Below are 20270 nucleotides of genomic sequence, written 5' to 3' on the forward strand. Positions count from 1 at the left end.
AGCCATGACCTCCTGAGGTGTCCGTGGGTGAGAAAGAAAACAGTAAGAGCCTAGACATCCCTGAGAATGTGGGCAGGATGGAGCAACCCCATCTAGGCTGGTAAAGCAGCTCGGGGCCCATGCCAGTTAGAACAGCAGGAGGTACAAAGTTTCAATGAGGCTGCTGATAGAATGATCTGGAAAAGTCCAGAAACCTGGGTAGGAGAGTGTTTGGTCTATGAGTATTTATGTGGAAAGCAGTCTGTTAGGAGGGGGTGGTTTCTTCTTTAACTGTCCTACCATAGTTCCTTCATTTGCAAGCTGTGTCCCAAGGCCAGTTACTCAGACACTCTGAGCCTCAGTTTTCTCATCTGTAAAATGGAGAGAGTAATTCCTACCTCATGGAGTGGCAGTGAACATCTGATGAAGAAAGGTAAATGGAAGCATGCTATAAATTGTGAAACCTCTAGGTCAATGTCCTGTTCCATAAGCAGTGAGAATTCCATCCCTGGAGGGGAGTTAAGGGAAAGAAGATGTCGTTTCTGTGAGGCTTGGAGAATCAGACCATTCGGGAGTGATCCTAGTAGCCTAGGGAGAAAGAATGAACTGCCATGGCAATGGTGGGTGGACAGGAGGGAGCAGAGTTGCTAGGGAACGAGGCTCAGCCCAGCTGGGATGAAGGACATGATACAGGGCACCAAATGTTCACGATCATTCCAGTCCCTTCTGAGCTGCCAGCATCGACCGAGGGTTCCCCTGCATGGCCAGGACTCATGGTGTGGCTCCAGGCTGCTTTTCTCTCAAGTTTCTGGAAACACAGAAGCCCTGGAAGTATCTGCCTTGTAGACTCTTCTCCAGTGGTTTACAGTATGCCGTGGTGTAGTGTTTCTCAAGCATCATTGACCATAAACATTTTAGAAATCATCACGTAGTGATTTACAGCAATAACAGTTTGAGCATAAATGTTCAACAATCGATACTGAAATCTTGCATATGCACATAAATTATAGGACGAAGTACCTCGTACAGTCTGTGATCTTCCAGGAGATGCTTCTGCTAGGAGCTGCTATGTCACACTCCCTACTTGCCTTGCTGTAGGGCTTGTCCTCCTTGGAGGAAAGGATCTTTAAGAAAAGTGATGGAACACAACTCAAACTTGCTGAAGCTAAAAAGAAGAGAGTTTCTTGGCCCAGTCACTGGAAGCATCAGCGGGGCAGCTCATTTTGGGGCTCTGGTTCTCTCTCAATTTCTTGGACCAGTTATATCCATGGATGGGCAGATCACCAACCTCCAAGGCTTTCAACCTTCTGTTTAACAACACCAGTCCAAAGACAGGGCTTTTCAGGACAGCAATGGCAGAGAAGTTCCAGGGAGAGCCTGAATGGCTCATTTTTGGTCACGTGTCCATTCCTGAACCAATGATTGTGATCAAGAGGTTGGCGGTTTCCTGAGGGACCTCTTGGAGGGAGTGGGCGGAATCAGCCTCCCTTCTGTGCCACAGAGAATGCATCCCCTGTTGGGAAGGGGAGTTCTGTTGCTAAAAGAAAGGGAGGAAAGGATGCCAGAGGACAAAGCACAGGGTCCTCTTGTCATGCTTTAATATTACAGCTTGTTAGCTGTCCGCTCCAAGCCCTTAGCAGACCACCCTCAATGCTGCTTCTATATCTGCTGAATTAATGAACAAATGAACAAGTGAATGAGCTGCTTCAGCTCGTCAGGTGGTAAATTCTCCATCTCTAATGGGACCTCCTGTTCTTCATAGGTATAGCACACTGTTTCCTTTTTTTAATTGAGGTGAAATTTGTATAACATAAAAGTTAACCATCTAAAGATACATAGTTCAGTGGTATCTGGTACATTAACAATGTTGTGCCACCAACACCTAGATGGAGTTTGAAAACATTTTCATCATCCCCAAAGAAAAACCCCCATGGTCACTCACCATGGCCCCTTTCCCCCCAGCCCCTGGCAACCACCAATCTGTTTTCTGTCTCTATGGATTTACCTCTTCTAGAGATTTCATGTGCTATCCTATTTCTTAAGTACATTTATGGGGTGTTGTTCTTATAGTTACCAAACAAACTGAAGAAAAAATATTGTTTGTTTTTTTTTTTTTAAAAGATTTATTTATTTAACAGCGAGAGAGAGAGAGAGAGCGTGAGAGAGAGAGCACAAGAAGGGTGAGTGGGAAAGGTAGAGGGAGAATCAGGCTCCTCACTGAGCAGGAAGCCCTGTGGTAGGGCTTGATCCCAGGGTCCTGGGATCATGACGTCAGCTGAAGGCAGATGCTTAACTGACTGAGCCACCCAGGCGCCCAGACATTCTTTCTTTTATATTTTTAAAAGATGCATTTATTTATTTTAGAGAGAGAGAGAGACAGAGGGAGTGTGAGCGGGGGGAGAGGGAGAGAGAGAATCCTCAAGCAGACTCCGTGCTGAGCACAGAGCCCAACAGGGAGCTGGGTCTCATGACCTTGAGATCATGACCTGAGCTGAAATTAAGAGTCCGACACTTAACATTACTTATAATATATGGTTGCAAACAGCACAAATTAGCTCGAGCCAGCTTAACTGAGAAAGGGGGGGGGGCTCTTACCAACCCATCTGAAGTCAAGCCTGGTCCAAGGGTCTGGTTGCCAGGGTCTGAAGACTTTCCAGAACTCTCTCTTTTGTTTCCGCTTCTTCCCATCCATCAGCTGCTTCTTTCTCTGCTCAGGTGGGTTTCCTCTGCTTTTTAGAGTATGTGGCAGAAGACACCCTCTCCCCCAAAGCCAGGTTAATATCCCTTCTGTTCTCACCACATTCAGAAGCTCTGTGTCCACTTCCTAATTTCTGGGAGAGAGAATCGAGTGGTCCAGGGGTCTCACCCCTCTCACTCCCAGCCCCATCATCTACCAAGGGTCTCCAGGGCAGGGCCATCCTATAAGCAGTCGAGGTTGCTCTATGGAGGGCAGAGAGTGACATGAGCCCAGGCCAGCAGGGAGAGGACCAGCAGCTACTCAAAGCCCAGGGCTTCTCATCGGGAGACCCGCCTGTTGCTCAAAAGCCGAAGGGCTGCTCTGGCCTCCCTGAGCATGGCTGTAATTGATTTCGCTTCAGAGGATTTCCTGACCCTTCTTGAGATAATAAAAAGGACTAACATGAAATTCTCCCAAACAAAATCAATTGCTTTCCTTTTCCCCCCCAGCAGTCAGAGGCAGTCTGCTGTTCCTCTGAGTGAGCAGACTCCTGAAGCGTGGAACCCAGGGCCCAGGGGAGGCGGGCTGCCTTGGTCTGAAAGGGTTCTGTGCCAGGGTAAGATAGATTTCAGGGGGTGGCCAGAGTCACATGGATCTGAGCTGTGTGTCCCTCCTTGACCTTTGCCCGATAGCTTGGTCTGGATGGTTTTCTACACCTCTTGACAGAAGTCTTTCAAGTTGGTGGGTTTCCTAGAGCTGGAGGAGGAAAGGGGTGCCCCTGAGGCTCTGGCATGGTGGGGACAGGTTTAAGGTGGGCTGTCCCAGCTACTGTGTTCATAAAAGGCACCTTTGGGGCAACAGCCAGGAGAAGAGTCTCAGCATCTTCAAGTGGCCATTGCTGGCAGCTAAGTGGAAAGAGTTCCTTGCTCCAAGAGCAAGCCCCAGGTGCTCAGCAGCCCACCAGGACCTGTACTTTCAAGATCCAGATGACCCGTGGTCCCCACACCAGCCCAGAGTGCCTCTCTAGACTCCCCAGGTCAAGGAGGGAGAACAAACATGCATTTTGGAGCCAGGCAGAGCCGTGGACTCAGGTCCTGCTGCTTACTCATCATGTGACACAGGGACACTGTGGCCTCAGCTCCTGCATCTATGAAACGAGGCTAATCACATCTGTCTTTTGTTCTCTTGCCGTAAGGATCAGATGAGGCACAGAGCACAGCTTGGTAGTACAAAGGAGTTATGCTTATCCCAAAGAAACCCAAAGTATTGAGCGTATCACTGTAGTCGGGTAGGAACCACACCTGCTGGTCTTGCTTCTCCTGTGCCTCTCTGCTGGGTCCTAGCTCATACCCGAAGCTGCTGGTGGTCTCTGGGCAAGGGGCTTCCATGCTTTTGGCCTCAGTTTTTTCATCTGTAAAATGAGGTTGTGGGAGAAGATTATCTTCTAGGTCTCTCTTGGCAGGAAAGTCCAGGTCCCAGGGGTTCTCTGGGAAAGAGCATGAGTTTCCCAGAGCCCAAGACTCGAAGGCTGACCACTTAAAGATGGCTAGAGACTGAGCGTGCCTCTCTCTGAGCCCCGTGGTCTGGAAAGACCCGAGCATGGAGGGAGCGTTTTCTGTGTGTGTGAAGGAAAGAGGCTGACCAGCCATTTGACTTCCCAGATTTGATGCTTTGCTTATAGAGCTTGAAGTTGCCAGTCCAGAAGCCTTGTGAATTACAAGGAGTTTTCCGGAGCCAAAGACCACTTGAATATGCTGTCAAAGATGCCTTGTTCACACAGGCAGTTATAATGAGTATAGGGCGTTATCCTTTGAAAATGACTTTTCCATGCAGTTTCAGAGTGGAAAATGCAATATTGTGGAAGATGGTTGAGAACAACAGAGCAGTGTTGCCCTCACGTAATCTTTTCCTTGGACATCTATGAAACTTCGTTTGCAAAACCCAAGAAATGGGTTTGGGTGTTATGCAAGAGCCAGTTTATTTCCTCCATCCCTCCTGAAGCTCAGTTCATGACAGGGTTAATCATTTCTCCTGGGACCCCGGGCTGACCTCAAGCCTCATGGAGTGGCCTGTGCATGGGCGTGCTGTCTGAGCAGAACTTCCCGGCGCCGGGTGAGGAGACCTCCCTACGTAGGGGAAGGAGCCCTGGAGCCGGAGACAGACGCTCTCTCTCTTAGTTCTGGAACATCTCCTTTGTTGTGTGGTTTTGGGCTAGTTGTTCAATCTCTCTGAGCTTTGGCTTCTCGGTCCACAACATAAGGAGATGGCCTTGCGCTCCCTCCCTCCCACAGAAGGGGGTCAGGAGCGGGGCAGGAGGCAACGTATGTTGAAAATGCTTTGCAAGGTGGAAAGCTCTATATATCTATGCTATGAGGTACTCTGTTTTTTTGCAATCACTGTTGCTAGTGGATTATTATTGTTACCTGTCAGTGAGGGTACCATCAGTCTTTGGAATGAAAGATGGGATTCTGGGAAGACTTGGGGGTCCTGGGGGCAGGTTGTTACTTCGTCACATCATTGATACATGACCACCCAACACGAAAGTGAGGGTGTCAGCCTTTGACCTTGCCTCCACCCACGCCAGTTCAAATCCCCCCGTGGCTTTTGAGCTCTGCTCTGTGGAACCCTAGATTGCTATAGAGGCTTCAGGGATTCCGCAAATATCCGAACATCGCTGCTGTAGAAGCTGAGGATATAGCAGTGGTGTTATTACTTAATGTAATAACTTAAATTACTTAATAACTTAATTATTTAATAACTTAAATTACTTAACTTAATGTCCCACATGGTGGAATTTGAACCCACGTGCACCGCTGTGTCCTCACTGATCCCCAAATATGAACGTCCCCGAGGGTCCATGAACATCACGCTTAGGAAAAGCCTCCAGACCTCTCTGACTGCATAAAGCTCCCTCCGCCTCCCCTTCCTGGGCTCTGGTGAGCTCCCGAAGAGGACATGCGCCAATGATGCAGCTCTAAGTTTTCGAGGCGGGCAATGCGGGGAGACAGCCAGGGACTAGCGGGGTGCTCGTTCTTGCAGACTGCAGGAGTCATGAACGTGGCAAAAGGAGGGAGCAGAGGAATCGGGGCTTCATCATTCGGCAGCTTTGCCTCCTGAGAATACCTTGTGGTTCGGGAAATGACCCTTTAGGCTCGCTGTAGCATTTTTCTTTCAATAAATGACAAACATCCATCGTGTAATACATCCCATGCAACATTTCAGCCTGTCACTAATGACCTTATTGGAAAGAGCATTTGATTTAAGATTTAAACCTTTCACGACAACCTCTCTTAGCTTGGGTACATACATTTGAAATAAAATTAATATGGTTTTAGCCTGCGGTCAAGTAGTAAATCCATGACTTTTCCAGAAAAGAATCAGCAATCTTCTCTCCCCCTGCCCCCCGCCCCCGCCTTCAATTCTTTAACGCCAATGTGCTTAAATCAACCCCTGCTGAGTCCTGGAAATACGATTAGATGACTTCATCCATTTTTGACCAACTGAGGGTATATTCTCCGAGGTGTCAAAAGAATTATTATCTTATTTTAGGAGTCAAGGTTGGAACAGCAAGTGTCTGTTATTCTCTCTGATGGCTGTACATCAGATTCTAAACTGATGGTCTCTGTGGCCGAGGAAATGATTCACCTCTGGGGAAAAGACACTGAATATCCTAGTGGCATCTGATAGCTTCTGTAAAGCTGAAGAGATGTTGCTTCTGGTAGAACTTTTACTTTAATTAATTCACACCCACCTGCAACACCTTCGTGCAAAAGTTTTTAATTTCCGACGGCAGAGACGTGGCCCTGACCTTGGTCTTCTTTGCCCCGGATGTGCAGGTGTGTGCACTAGGTGTTTTCTAGCTTGGCCCATCTGTGGGTGGTAGGTACAGGAGTGTGGCGTTTCTCTGCTTGAAGAACATGTGGCCTCTCCTGGCTTCTTGCCAGCTCCTTGGGGAGGTCTCTGGCACTGGAGGGCAGTGAGGTGAGGTGCTCCCTTATTGACAGGGGGTTGAAATGGGGAGCATGCCTGTGCTGGTACCACAACATTCTGGCACTGTTGTGGGTGCTCTGCACCACGACAGTGAACAAGGCCGAAGTGGTCCCTGAGCTCGTGATCATGATGTCCGTGGTCAGGGGGAGGGCAGATAAGTCAACCGGCAATTCCTAGGAAGTTGATGAACTCAGAGAAGGAAGGAAGCATAGGGCCCAGTGGGAATATATGGAAGGGGAACTTACCTGGTCTGGGGTTTCTGGAGGCCCTCGTGGAGGAGGTCACATTTATGCTGGGGCCTGCGGTATGGAAGCATGGAACAGAGGGTAGGGAGCAGAGCTGACTGCTTCTCACATCACCTTGCGGAGATTTTCACGCTGCTCTTACTCCAGCCAACCCCTCTTCGCCGGGGCTGTGGCCACAATTGCCCCCATCCCCACCAACCTTTAAACCTATAAACCCAAATGTTTATAGACCTCACTTTCTCTTCTCTTAGGTGGAGATCCCATCCCCCCCGCCAGGTGGCCCCCATTTCTTCTCTGCACACGGATCACTGGTGGGGTGTCAGTGAGTCTTCAGATTTCCCAGATGAACCTAAATCCTCTGTGTTTAACCCTTCTGACTAAGACGTCTGTCCTGGATGAAGAAGGGATACAAATCTGAGGGCTCGGACTGGCCTAACAGTCAGTTCATGGGTCCAGAAGAGTGATGTAAGCTCATCGGGGGCCTCACGGGAGGCTTTGGGACTGGCCCGGCCTGAGAGCCAGGGTCAGGGTTGCGTGGCCCCAGACCAGCCAAAAGGCCGAGCTCCTTCAGGGCTCAGGTGCCTGGACCAGGCAGTCCTTGGTTGGGAGGCTTTTGCTGAGTTTGGGGTAGAGTGCTTGTTCTGTGGAAAGGAGAACAAATGGGCTTCCTTTTCAGAATTAATCAGAAATGTTCTTCCTGAGTCAGCCTTTAGTATCCCACTGCCCTGGGTAGGGGTGGAGGGATGGGGGCCGTCTTCTCCAGAACCTTTCCCAGAGGGCCTTTATGCTTTGTTGCCTCCCTTTGCCTTCCATCCTAACTGGGCTCTGTCTCTGCTCCCTACCCCTATTGGTCTGGCTTTCCCCTGGATTTCCAGTCATGTCCTTGAATCTGACTCTAGGTGCTTGAATCTGACACTAGGTTCTTCCTGTGCCTAGCCTTTCATGCTGACCTCCCAACTCTGTCCTCAGCATAGGGTCTTTGCTCTGGAAAGCCTGGGACAGGCTCTGGGTGGCTGGTCCTGTCCCTTTCAGCATAGGCATAGGGTGCTGAGAGATACCAGGTGGTGGCAAGAACTCGAGGGGAGAGTGAGCCTCCGGCCTGGAGACCCAGATGTTGGGAGCAGGAGCAGGAGCTTGGCCACCAGAGGGCTCAGATGGTGAGGAATGGGCTGTGAGCCTGGCCTAGGGAGGTGAGAGCCATGGGGGGTGGGGGGGAGGCACAGGAATGACTTTTGACCTCTAAGATTTGGCTCCTCCTTCCTTCCCTGGTCCCCTTTCAGCTCCTGTGCTCCCTCATTTGCTTATTTTAGTAGAAGTAGGGAGCTTCCTTGCACCGCCGCCCATCCAATCCATCCCTGGACTCTTCTCCTGAAACTTCTGGAAACTGGTCAGCTCTCTCTATCTAGCTGCCTCTGGCTTAGCCTGAGTCCCTGTCACTGTTACCTCTCCCCAGCCCTTCAGACACATTGTCACTCCTGGCTTCTCTTTTTTCTTTCCTGAGAGCCTCCTCAGTCTAAATGAGAGGAGGTCTCACTCACACTTCCTGTGCCACCCTATCCTTTTCCTTCGTTGCACTTACCGTGATTTGCAATAACAAACTCATCAGAGTGATCATGGCCTGTCTCTCCTACCTCTGGACACTTGTGATGAAACAGACGAGGAATGTTTTGTTCAGTATCCCCGAGCAGAGCCCGGCCTCTGGGAGACTTCGGTATTTACTGAGTGACAGAACCAACTGAAGGAATGACACTCGACTCTGTCATCTGTGAGGGCAGCCACTAGCCATGTGTAGATATTTACATTTAAAGGAGGAAAGTTACATAAAATAGATTCAGTTCCTCAGACACACTGACCACAATTCAAGCGCTCAACAGTGGCTTGTGGCTCATGGCCACGATGCTGGCACAGAATGTTTCCACCACTGCAGAAAGTTCAACTTTCTGGACCACACAGTGAGCCAGTTTGACTGTCGGTCCATGCATGCAGCTGGCGAAGAAATCTAATTTCTAGCTCAAGCCCCTCTTCTGCTGAGTGAAGGATGCTTTTTGTTCTATCTGGGACAAACGCTAGGAATCTCAGGGAATGCCAGAGTTCCGGGTGGTCCTTGGTGCTGTCCACATGGTCACTCCGGAAGAGACCTCCTCCTCCTCTAGACGCCGGCCCATGAAGAGCACACAGTGCTGGAAGTCTTGGAATGAAAAAGAGTAGCATCAGCCTCCCTCTCCCCATTCTCAGCTTCTTCTCATTCCCCCAACAGGCACCCTTTTCCATTAAAAAAAAAAAAAAGTGGTTTCTCCAGGATTGTAAATAATCTGCGTTTATGGCTCTGTCTTGATTTTTCCACTTCAGACATTTTCTGCTTAATTCCTATTACGGGAGATGAGAATTTTTTGCTTTTGTTCATCCTCTTCAATTCTCTCCTACTTTCAGTTTCCTTTTCTTAGAAATTTTTTTTTTTACAGCACAAAGTGTTACTATAATAATACTATTATTGTCCCCTGTTGAATGCAGTATGATCCTATGTCATTTTTCGAGCAGCCCTTTTAAAAAAGTTAATAATTGTGGGGTGCCTGGGTGCCTCAGATCTTTAAGTGTCTGACTTGATTTCAGCTCAGGTTGTGATCTCAGGGTTGTGAGATCGAGCCCTGCGTCAGGCTCCATGTTCAGTGGGGAGTCTGTGGGGAGTCTGCTAGAGATTCTCTCTCTTTCTCCGCCCCTCCATCCCCCACTCTCTCTCCCTGAAATAAATGAATAAATCTTTAAAAATATTATAACTGTGACTTTTTTCCTTGTTTTCTTTGCATTCCTAGCAAAACTTCCTCACATCCTCTAAGAATGTGCTAGGACAGTTTTTAGTGCAAATTTGCCTACAAACCTTTTATCCACCCACTCCCCTCCCCAGAAGAAAAGGACTCTTGGAGTTCTCTGTGCTCTCAGACCACCCAGTCCTGGCCCACTGAATGGCCATCCTCCTGGGGTTCCCCTCACTTCTCACCTGTGCTGGGAACTCTGTTTCCTCAACCCGTGGCTCTGTTTGTCATGATTTTGTCCCTTGTGTTGGCCAAGCACAAGCTGCCAGCAGCTCTTGAGACAGGGGTCCATCAGAGATAAACTTTTTGAGCCTATGAATGTCTGAAAATATCTTTATCCTAGCTTCACCCTTGGTGGATAGTTTCACTGGGACAAGAGTTTTAGGCTGAAAATAATTTTTAGCCAGAATGTTAAGGTGCTGCCTCATTATATTCTTTCCGACATTGCTGTTGAGAAGTCCCAAATCAACCCATGGAGGTAGTGTTGGGACACTGAGAGAAAGAGAGAGAGAGGCCCACATGAAAGCTGCAATGTATCTTTTATAACCTAATCCTAGAAGTGACTTGCTTTTGCTTCTGCCGTGTTCTGCTGGCCACATAGACTGACCTTGGTCCAGTGTGGGAGGAGACAATGCAAATGTGTGGGTAACAGGAAAATGCGGAATGTTGGGGGCCATCTTGGATCTTGGCTATCATGGTATCTTGCTGTATGTGTTCTTATATGGACTTTCAAGACATCTACCATTTACGGTGCCCCACATTCCCAGCTATCTTTGCCTCTGATCGTTTTTGCCTTTCTATGACTCTGAGGTGATGAACTGGTTTGCTTTTCATGATCTCTTTCTCTGGCTCTCAGCTATGACCTTTCTCTGCTGTGTCATTTTTCATTCCTTTATTCTTTGCTATTTCTATATGTCATGGTCTGACTTTATAGATAACTTGTAGCCTCATTAATACAGCATTTCTGTTTCTGTATCTTGCTCTCCTTATTATCTTGGGATGAGTTTTGAGAAGAGAAGGCAGGGGGTAGGAAGATTTTTGCTCTACAGTTTTGGAATCAGAAGTCTTTTCAGGAACCCGCTAGCTAGTCTGGTCCAGTTTTGCTCTCCTTCATGTATCTTCTGTGCCTCAAATCTACCTAGGATTTATGAATTTTCAGTTCAGAAGCCAAGAATGAACTCATTTGTTCTCTGTATTTGTTCTATGTGATCCCTTCCTGGAGATGGTTAGCATAAAATGAATGCTCAGATTTGTGAAGAGAGAAGGACAAAGGGTAAAAGAAACGTATGGAGCTGGGGCATCCTGGTCATTCATCAAAATGTGTTATTCTGTTATAACAGTTAAAGATGAAAAAATTTAAAGATCAGGAACTCTGGAAACTCCAGAGAGAAGCTGGGCGCTTAGTCACGAGATATGCTTTCAAATTTAAAGTGGAATCCATAGGAATACTCCAATTTGAATGTTAGAAATGAAGAGAAGGAGAGCCACCAAGTTAACAAACTAGCATATGAAGACTCAGGTAAAATTTAGCTAATGCGATCATCTTGTCAGTTCACTCAGTTTGCAAATGGGGAAACTGAGGTCAGGGAAGGGACTGGACCAAGGTCAAGAGTCAATTAAGAGGAGAGATGGGATCTGAACTTTGACTTTCACTTTGGTGCTTTTATCATGGCGCCAAGAAGACTTTGACCTTTTTGTGATGTCCCTCCTTTCTTTATCATTTGGGGATGGTTTTGACAATTCTCTCCCTGCCTCTTTATTTCTGAAGAGCAAGAACATAATTTTTGCCGATAGCCGGATGGCCTTTTCTCTGCCATCAGTCTAGATAATGCCAGTTCTGTGCAGGGAATAAATATGGAAGTTTGGCAAGTGCAGTTTGTGGGTAAACAGTCATCCTTATTGTAGGACATCTCATACACGTCAATGTATGTGGTAGTCTCCAAGAGACATGTGGTCAGTAGATTGGTCTGCTCAGGTCACCATCGTAAAATACCATAGACTGGGCAGCTACACCCACAGAGATTTATTTTCTCACAGTCTGTAGGCCAGAAGTCCAAGATCAAGTTGCTATCAGGGTTGGTTTCTTCTGAGGACTTTTTTCTTGTCTTTGAGATGGCTGCTTTCTGACTGTGTCTGTTTTCATGCAGTCTTTCCTTTGTGTGCGTGCCTCAGTGGTGTCTCTCTGAGTCTCCAAATTTCCTCTTCTTATAAGGACACTGGCCATATTGGATTAAGACCCATTCTGAAGGCCTCATTTTAACTTCATCACCTCTTAAAGCCCCTGTCACCAAAGGCAGGCACATTCTGAGGTCTTGAAGGTTAGGGCTGCAAAATAGGAATTTGGAGGAGATACAGTTCGCCCCACAGCTGTTAGTGCTTTCCCGTCTTGGTGGGTGGTGGAATCCTTTGCAGTACTGAGGAGTTTGTGGTTGAGGGAACATTCTTAGGAGATGGTGCTCTCAGGAAACAAAACAAGTAGGCCACAGCTTAGAAGATGTGGGACCCTCTACTAATGTCCAAGGTTTGCTGTGACGGGTCTTGTGATGAAAATCAGGAGCATAGGATGGTGGGTGTCTAGGAGAAGGGACAGAGCCGGATAGAAACAGCAGCTTTTAAACATTTTTAAATTTTATTTATTTGTTTTTTAAGAATATGGGTGGCACATAGAATAGAAGGTAAGACTCTGGTACCCGAGACCCCATTTCTCTTTCTCTCTAGGCCTCTTTGCATCACTCTGATTTCTTTCTCCCTCTGCTTGACTTCCTTCAGTTTCACTCCCTTTTCCTGTGGGCGACTTTCTCTGTGACCCCCGAACAAGAGATTATACAACATAAGACTTTCATGGTCCCCCCTTGGGTTACACTATGGAGGGATATTTGGTTCTTTTATTGGCTGCAGACTGGATACCATTGAGTATGGGGGGACATTTATTTGCCCCAAATTCAGGTAGAAAGTGACATTGCCGTGACATTGCTGGAAGGACACAGCAATCTAGCCCCAGGGTGTGCAGAACTGTCTGGGAAGAGATGTCTTTTCAGTGTGGATGTCGTGTGAGTCAGGATGTTTTCTGTGTGTTCGTTCAGGTGATGATCAGTCAGGAGTAGCCATGAGAGGAGACACAGGAGAGGCTCAGGAAAATAACGTTTATTATAGTCCCAGGTCACAGAAGTAGGAAGCATCCCATGCAGGACCAAATGGGGAAGCACTAGTGTTCGTCCAGTGGTGGAAGGGCAGGAGTGAGGGGAAAGATATGGCCATGGCCTTTATTGCAGTTTCTATGGGAACGGAAGGGCAGGGCAAGGTAAAAAGTGGAAGATTGGCGAGTTTAATAACCTTGAAGGGCTCCAAGCTGTAGAGCTGGTACATGGCCCTGGGGATGATTAAAGCAGAATATTGCCTCTTGGGGTGTATGGTCAGATAGAGGGGGTATGGCTTTGGATAGGTTAGTTTGCATATCAGAGGCATATTCCTGGCTGAATCTGCTATTGCTAAGATTTGGCTAGGTTAGGCATGAGGGTGAGTCCTGGTAAGAGATAATATAAAGGCAACACATTTCTGGGTAGCAGGCCAAAAACACTTGAGATGCCAAAGTGTGTTTTTTTTTAACATTACATTTATTTATTTGACAGAGATCTCAAGTAGGTGGAGAGGCAGGCAGAGAAATAAGAGAGGAGGAAGCAGGTTCCCCACTGAGCAGAGAGTCCAACGGGGGGCTGGATCCCCAGACCCTGGGATCGGCAGAGGCTTTAACCCACTGAGCCACCCAGGTGTCCCCCAAAGTGTGGTTCTTGACAAAGGATTTACAGCTGAGTGGTGGAGTCAATCAGCCCTTCTGTCCCTCTGTCCTTCCTTCCTCCCACTTTTGGGGTTCCTGACTTCAGAATCCCCCTGTATCCTATCATGCTCAGTGGTTCCTAAATTAGAGAGCAGCAATACCTGTCTTGCTTTGTTTCCAAGGGTAGATGGCCTCCATCATTCATCCATTCAACAGTGTTCTTTTTTTTTTTTCCTTAAGATTAATTTATTTAAGAGAGAGAGCACGAGCGGCAGGAGAGGCAGAGGGAGAGAGAGAAAAATCTTGAGCAGACTCCCCACTGAGGGTGGAGCCCAAGGTGGCCCTCGATATCACGATGCTATTATGACCTTAAGATCGTGACCTGAGCAGAGATCAAGAGTTGGATGCTCAACCAACTGAACCACCCAGGCACCTATCCAACAACTTTCTGAGAGTAGATTGAATCTTTGGCTCTGTGGAAGGTTCTGGGAATACAGTTCTGACCCTTGGGAACATGTGGTCAAATCAGAGGGCAGATGAAGCCTAGTGATCCTGTTCGGTGGGGTGTGGAGTGATTATTGGTCTTTCTCTGGGTCCCCATTGCCATTTTCAGACCATTTCTCATTCATCCTCATAGAAAAACACCTTTTTCCTCCACGGTTATCTTCATCAGGCCAAAAGGCCAAAACAGCTTGAGAGAGGAATTGTCAGTGGGCAGGGCCCCAAAAGATGGGCAGTTGAAGAAGATGGGGGCGTGCCTAAAGAGGGGCTGTACGGACAGAGCAAGGAGCAGGTCAGATATATCATTGGACTATTAGGCTGCTGGGAACAGCTCTGTTTCCCTTAGTTTCCAATGAGATTACCCTCCTGGCACCAGAAGAATGCCCCATTGCCTATCCCCTGGGGGGAATATCTTCCAGTTGAAGCTTTCTCAATCTACTTTACAGAGTTGAGTCTCCTAGGAATCCTCTTCTAGGAACTTTGGTCCTTGAGGGCAGCAGAGAAAAAGGAATCCATGAACTGCAGGGTCCATTTAGCATTGAGACCTACTTAAAGTGGGAACGGTATAAGGATGCATGGCTTTGTGCAAAGTGGGGTTCTTTTTCACAATTGTGTTTGCATAGATGGTTCATGGCTGAAGATTTTCCTCTGGAAAAGGTCGAGTCTTCTTCTTCTTCTTCTCCTTCTTTTTTTTTAATCAATCCCAGAAGAAGTGTAATTGACACGAAGTCTGTAGGCTCACTGAGTAGTTTAACCCATTTATAAAAGCAGATCTTAAATTAAAAAAAAATAACAACACTGGCTTAATATCTTCTGAGTTGTATGGTGGTTGATCACCCATAATTTCAGGAACACTGATGCAGTACGCACGAGAAGAAGCCTTTGATTAGATTTAAATGGACATCTTGAATAGAGTCTAAAATGGGAAAAGAAAGCAGAACTGCCCTTTGATTCTGCAAAAATAAAACCAATTTGCCTTGAAAAAACTTATCTCATTTTCTTTTCCTTTTCATATTTGCAAGTTAAATAGGATTAAATCCCAATCAGCCATTCATTATATACTTGCCAAATTCATCAACTTCGACCTGGCTGAGTGTCAGATCTTCTCATGGCCAAGTTGAGTGTCAGGTGTTTTGATTTACAGGAAACTTCAGGATCTGCTTATGGGTCCTCTTTTCCTACTCAGAAAATGTGTTTTCCCCCCCATCCCTCGGAATTTAGAACTCCATCTCTTGCATCTATAGACAGCATATAACTTATGAGAATTCAGAACATGACCAGAGATATTGGGATGCATACCGTGAGGCAACCTAAAAGGAATACATAAATTCAAGGTATCTAAAATCAATTGCTACTCACCAAGGTCTAATAGTCTATATTTGGGTAATTATTTTCACTTCTATTTCAGTTTTGAGACCCTACAGAATGAGTACTTAAGTTTTTTCTTTTTTTTCCTTTGCCACCATGGATAAGATATTTTGGAATTGAAGAATTTTCTCCTGTGGTGGCCAACTTCCAGTGATAAGCAAAGTCCTTTCCTAACGTGGTCACCTAGGGATTGAGACGTCAGAGTAGATAACTGTTTGAGAGAGGAAGTGAGATCTCATCAGCAGTCTGTGTGCCTTCAGACATGGTCAGATGGTCTTTATAGGATGGAAATAAAAATGTCTCTTTTCTTTCTTTCTTCTTTTTTTTTTTTGGAATGAGAATTTGGCTAAAATAAGGCCAGGAAGACCTCTGTGCTGAGGACTTGGTAAAGGGACACACAAGGGATAAATGTGTGTACATAGCTGGTTCACTGTACCCAGAACTTGTTCTCTGTATTCATAACCTGTGACTGCCCTAAAGGGACAGATTAAAATTCAAAGCATACAGATCCTTGGCTGTTTGATTTCAGACACAAAATTGGAAACGGGCTGATAAACATACACAGCACGCATCCCACTCTCATTCCCTCTGTGTTCCATTACACTGGGCTCAGCAGAGGCAGAACCATGTCAACTCGGGCTGAGAAGGGTCTCCCCTTTCTTCCCTGATGGCCAGGGCCTGGTTGTTCCAATCGCATCTCCTAGACTACTTCTGTGTCTCCGGTGTGTTCGAAACAGATGAGGTCTGGAGGGGCCTGGGTGGGAGCGACCTCTCATTTATTCCACTGCATTTCCGTGGGCTGGGGGAAGCAGGGGGGCTTACTCACATGAGAATATCCACCTCCCCTTTGGGACAATAGCCATGTGGTCATAAGACTCCCAAGATCTTAGTGATAAGTGGCACCATTAGCATGGTGACCCCATCTTCATGATTTCGGGGTGTGGGTGAAGTCTTTCATTGATCAGATTCTTTCTCTTTCCCTGCCTGCCATTTAGTTGTTGGCTTTTTGAGGTCAAGACTCAGCTCTTTATTTCCTTAAATGGACAAATTTTGCATTAATCACTGAAAGCTCAGGCATCAGGGTTTAGGTAACTTGTCTTGCCGGCCAATGACAGTCTTAGGTCTAGGAAGATAAAAGAACATTCCTAGAGTCCTGAGATCAGGCACTTCCATCCACGTTTTGAGCTTCATGGATCCTTGGGGGATATGGACTGCATTGCTTTCAGGCACAGAGCAGCTGGCAACATTAGATTCTGGGCCCTGTTGTGTCTTTTACTCTACCGGGCTGTCAGCTGTAGGGCGAGGAAGTGGGGATTTGTGATTAACAATTCATGGAGTTCTCATTCTTAATGATTAGGCAGTTTATTATTAATGATTCCCAGCTATTCTGAGAACTAATAAAACTATGATTACTGTTGAATATGAGCAGAGTTGTGTGTCCCTTTTAGGGAGGGATGCTTGTCAAGTACAGATGCTTTAGAGCAAGTGTCTAGCCCAGACTGCCTTTTTGGAAACTGCTCTCTCTCTCTCCTTCTAAGAGCTTAGATTTGGGCCTTGTGATCTTGGTCCCTTAACTACATATGGCTGATGGAACTGTGGGTGGACTCCTAACTCTGGGAGATTATTAGGGACTGAGTGTCTGTGTCCCTATCCAAATTCATATGCGGAAAGCCTACCCCCCCAAAGTGATAGTACTAGGAGGTAGATCCTTTGGGAGGTAGTTTGGGGTTGAGGCCCTTAGGGAGAAGCCTCATATAAGGGTTACAAGAGCGTTTGCTTCCTTTCTCTCTGCCATGTGAGGATACGATGAGTAGTTGGCCATCTGCAACCTGGAACTGTGACCATGCTTGTACCCCGATCTTGGGCTTCTAGCCTCCAGAACTGTAAGAAGGACTTTTCGATTATTCTGAGCCATTGAGTTTATGGTGCTTTGCTATAGCAGCACAAACTAAGACAGACATCTGGGATGCATCGAGTCAATCCATTATTTCTATTGGTAAGTTGAACAAATGGCTGTGGAGACTGGCTGGATGAGACGGTACTGGGCAAGGAAGACTTGCAAAGCTGCTGGGGCCAGAGCTGGTGCTATGATCGGCCAGACCCATGGGCCAGCTGAAGGTGTAGGGAGAGACCCCAGAACTGGTCTTGGTGGGGCGTGGCATGGGCTAGGAGAAGCCAAGCCATAAGAGCATGTGGTCCAGAGGGAGGGCTGTGGGGACTGCCCTCAGCCCCTCTGTGGCTCAGGTTCCTGTCCCTGGATGCTCACCTGCTGTTGTTTCCTGCAATGAACAACTCCCTCTAGTTCGACTGGGTTTCTCCCGCTTGCTAGCAGAAAACCCATCACCAGAAGAATGGCCTCTGCTGGCCAGAGGGGACTCATCTCAGGGCCAGGGAGAGTCCATTTCAGTAAGAGGATATTCAGCTTCCAGATGGGCCAGAAAAGTCTGTCTTGGAGCTGGTGTGCCCCATTTATGCCATGTGATCAGGACAGGTCATGCTGGGTGATTGTTGCTCTGGGGACAGGTGTCCTATGGAGAGTGGGGAAGAGGAAAGGATGAGAATTGTTCGTGGGCCTTTTGGGTGCCAGGAACTATGTTAGATGCTTTGCATATAGGACTTCTTTTGTCCTTATGGTCATAGTAGGTTGAATAATTGTCCCCCATCTATGTCCACATCTAAATCCCCAGTAAATGTATAACTTTATATGACTTTGCTGATGTGATTCAATGAAGAGTCTTGAGATCGACAGTGCCCAGGTGCACCCAGTGTAATCACAAGGGTCCTGGTAAGAGGGACGTAAGCAGGTCAGAGGCAGAGGGGAAGGCAGTGTGATGAAGCAGAGGTTGGAGTGATGTTTCCGCCATGGAGGAAGGGGCCAGGAGCCAAGAAATACAGATAGCCACAAAAAGCTGAAAAAAGCAAGGAAATGGATCCTCCCCTCAGAACCTCCAGAAGGAACCAGTCCTGCCGACCACCTTGACTTTTATTTATTTATTTTTTAAGATTATATTTATTTATTTGACAGACAGAGATCACAAGTAGGCAGAGGCAGGCAGAGAGTGGAAGGGGCGGAAACAGGCTCCCTGCTGAGCAAAGAGCCTGTTGTGGGGCTCAATCCCAGGACCCTGGGATCATGACCTGAGCTGAAGGCAGAGGCTTTAACCCACTGAGCCACACAGGTGTCCTATTTTTAAATTTTAATTCTGGTAGCATTAACATATGGTGTTATATTAGTTTCTGGTGTACAATATAGTGGTTCCACACTTCCATACACGACTCAGTGCTCATCAGGATAAGTGTGCTCTTTAATCCCCATCTCCATGTTTCCCCCTCTCCCCACCCACCTCCCCTCAGGTACCATAGGTTTGTTCTCTGCAGTTAAGAGTCTATTCCTTGGCCTCTCTCTCTCTAACTTTGCTCATTTGTTTTGTTTCTTAAAGTCCACTTAAGAATGAAATCATATGGTATTTGTCTTCCTCTGGCTGACTTTTTCACTTAGCATCACACTCTCTAGCTCCATCCATGTTGTTGTAAATGGCAAGATTTCATTCTTCTTGTGGTGGGATAATATCCTGTGGTGGGATAATATACCACATCTTTATTCATTCATCTGTGGGTGGATGCTTGGGCTGCTTTCACAATTTGGCTATTGTAAATAATGCTGCAATAAACAGAGCGGCAGATATCCAGGATCTATAAAGAACTCCTCAAACTCAACACAAATAGATAACCATATCAAAAAATGGGCAGAAGACATGAACAGACACATCTCCAATGAAGACATACAAATGGCTATCAGACACATGAAAAAATGTTCATTATTACTAGCCCTCAGGGAGATTCAAATTAAAACCACATGAGATACCACCTTACACCAGTTAGAATGGCCAAAATTAGCAAGACAGGAAACAACATGTGTTGGAGGGGATGTGGAGAAAGGGGAACCCTCTTACACTGTTGGTGGGAATGCAAGTTGGTGCAGCCACTTTGGAGAACAGTGTGGAGATTCCTCAAGAAATTAAAAATAGAACTTCCCTATGACCCTGCAAATGTACTACTGGGTATTTACCCCAAAGATACAGATGTAGTGAAAAGAAGGGCCATCTGTACCTCAATGTTTATAGCAGCAATGGCCACGGTTGCCAAACTGTGAAAAGAACCAAGATGCCCTTCAACGAACAAATGGATAAGGAAGATGTGGACCATATACACTATGGGGTATTATGCCTCCATCAGAAAGGATGAATACCCAACTTTTGTAGCAACATGGATGGGACTGGAAGAGATTATGTTGAGTGAAATAAGTCAAGCAGAGAGAGTCAATTATCATTATGGTTTTACTTATTTGTGGAGCATAAAAAATAACATGGAGGACATGGGGAGATGAAGAGGAGAAGGGGGTTGAGGGAAATTGGAAGGGGAGGTGAACCATGAGAGACTATGGACCCTGAAAAACAACCTGAGGGTCTTGAAGGGGCAGGGGGTGGGAGGTTGGGGGAACAAGGTGGTGGGTATTAGGGAGGGCACGTATTGCATGGAGCACTGGGTGTGGTGCAAAAACAATGAATACTGTTACGGTGAAAAGAAATAAAAAAAAATAAGTAAAAAAAAAAATAAACAGAGCTGCACATGTATTCCTTTGCATTGTGTTTTTGTACTTTTGGGGCAAATACCCAGTGGTGCAATTACTGGATGGTAGGGTAGCTCTATTTTTAACTTTTTGAGGAACCTCCATGCTGATTTCTACCGTGGCTGCACCAGGTCGCATTCTCCCCAACAGTGCACGAGGGTTCCTTTTTCTCCACTTCCTCACCAACCCTTGTTTCTGCACTGTTGATTTCAGCCATTCTGAGAGATGTGAGGGGATGTCTCATTGTAGTTTTGATTTGTATTTCCCTGATGCTGAGTGATGTTGAGCACCTCTT

This window comes from Mustela lutreola, chromosome 15 (genome assembly GCF_030435805.1).
Source record: "Mustela lutreola isolate mMusLut2 chromosome 15, mMusLut2.pri, whole genome shotgun sequence".
NCBI lineage: Eukaryota > Metazoa > Chordata > Mammalia > Carnivora > Mustelidae > Mustela > Mustela lutreola.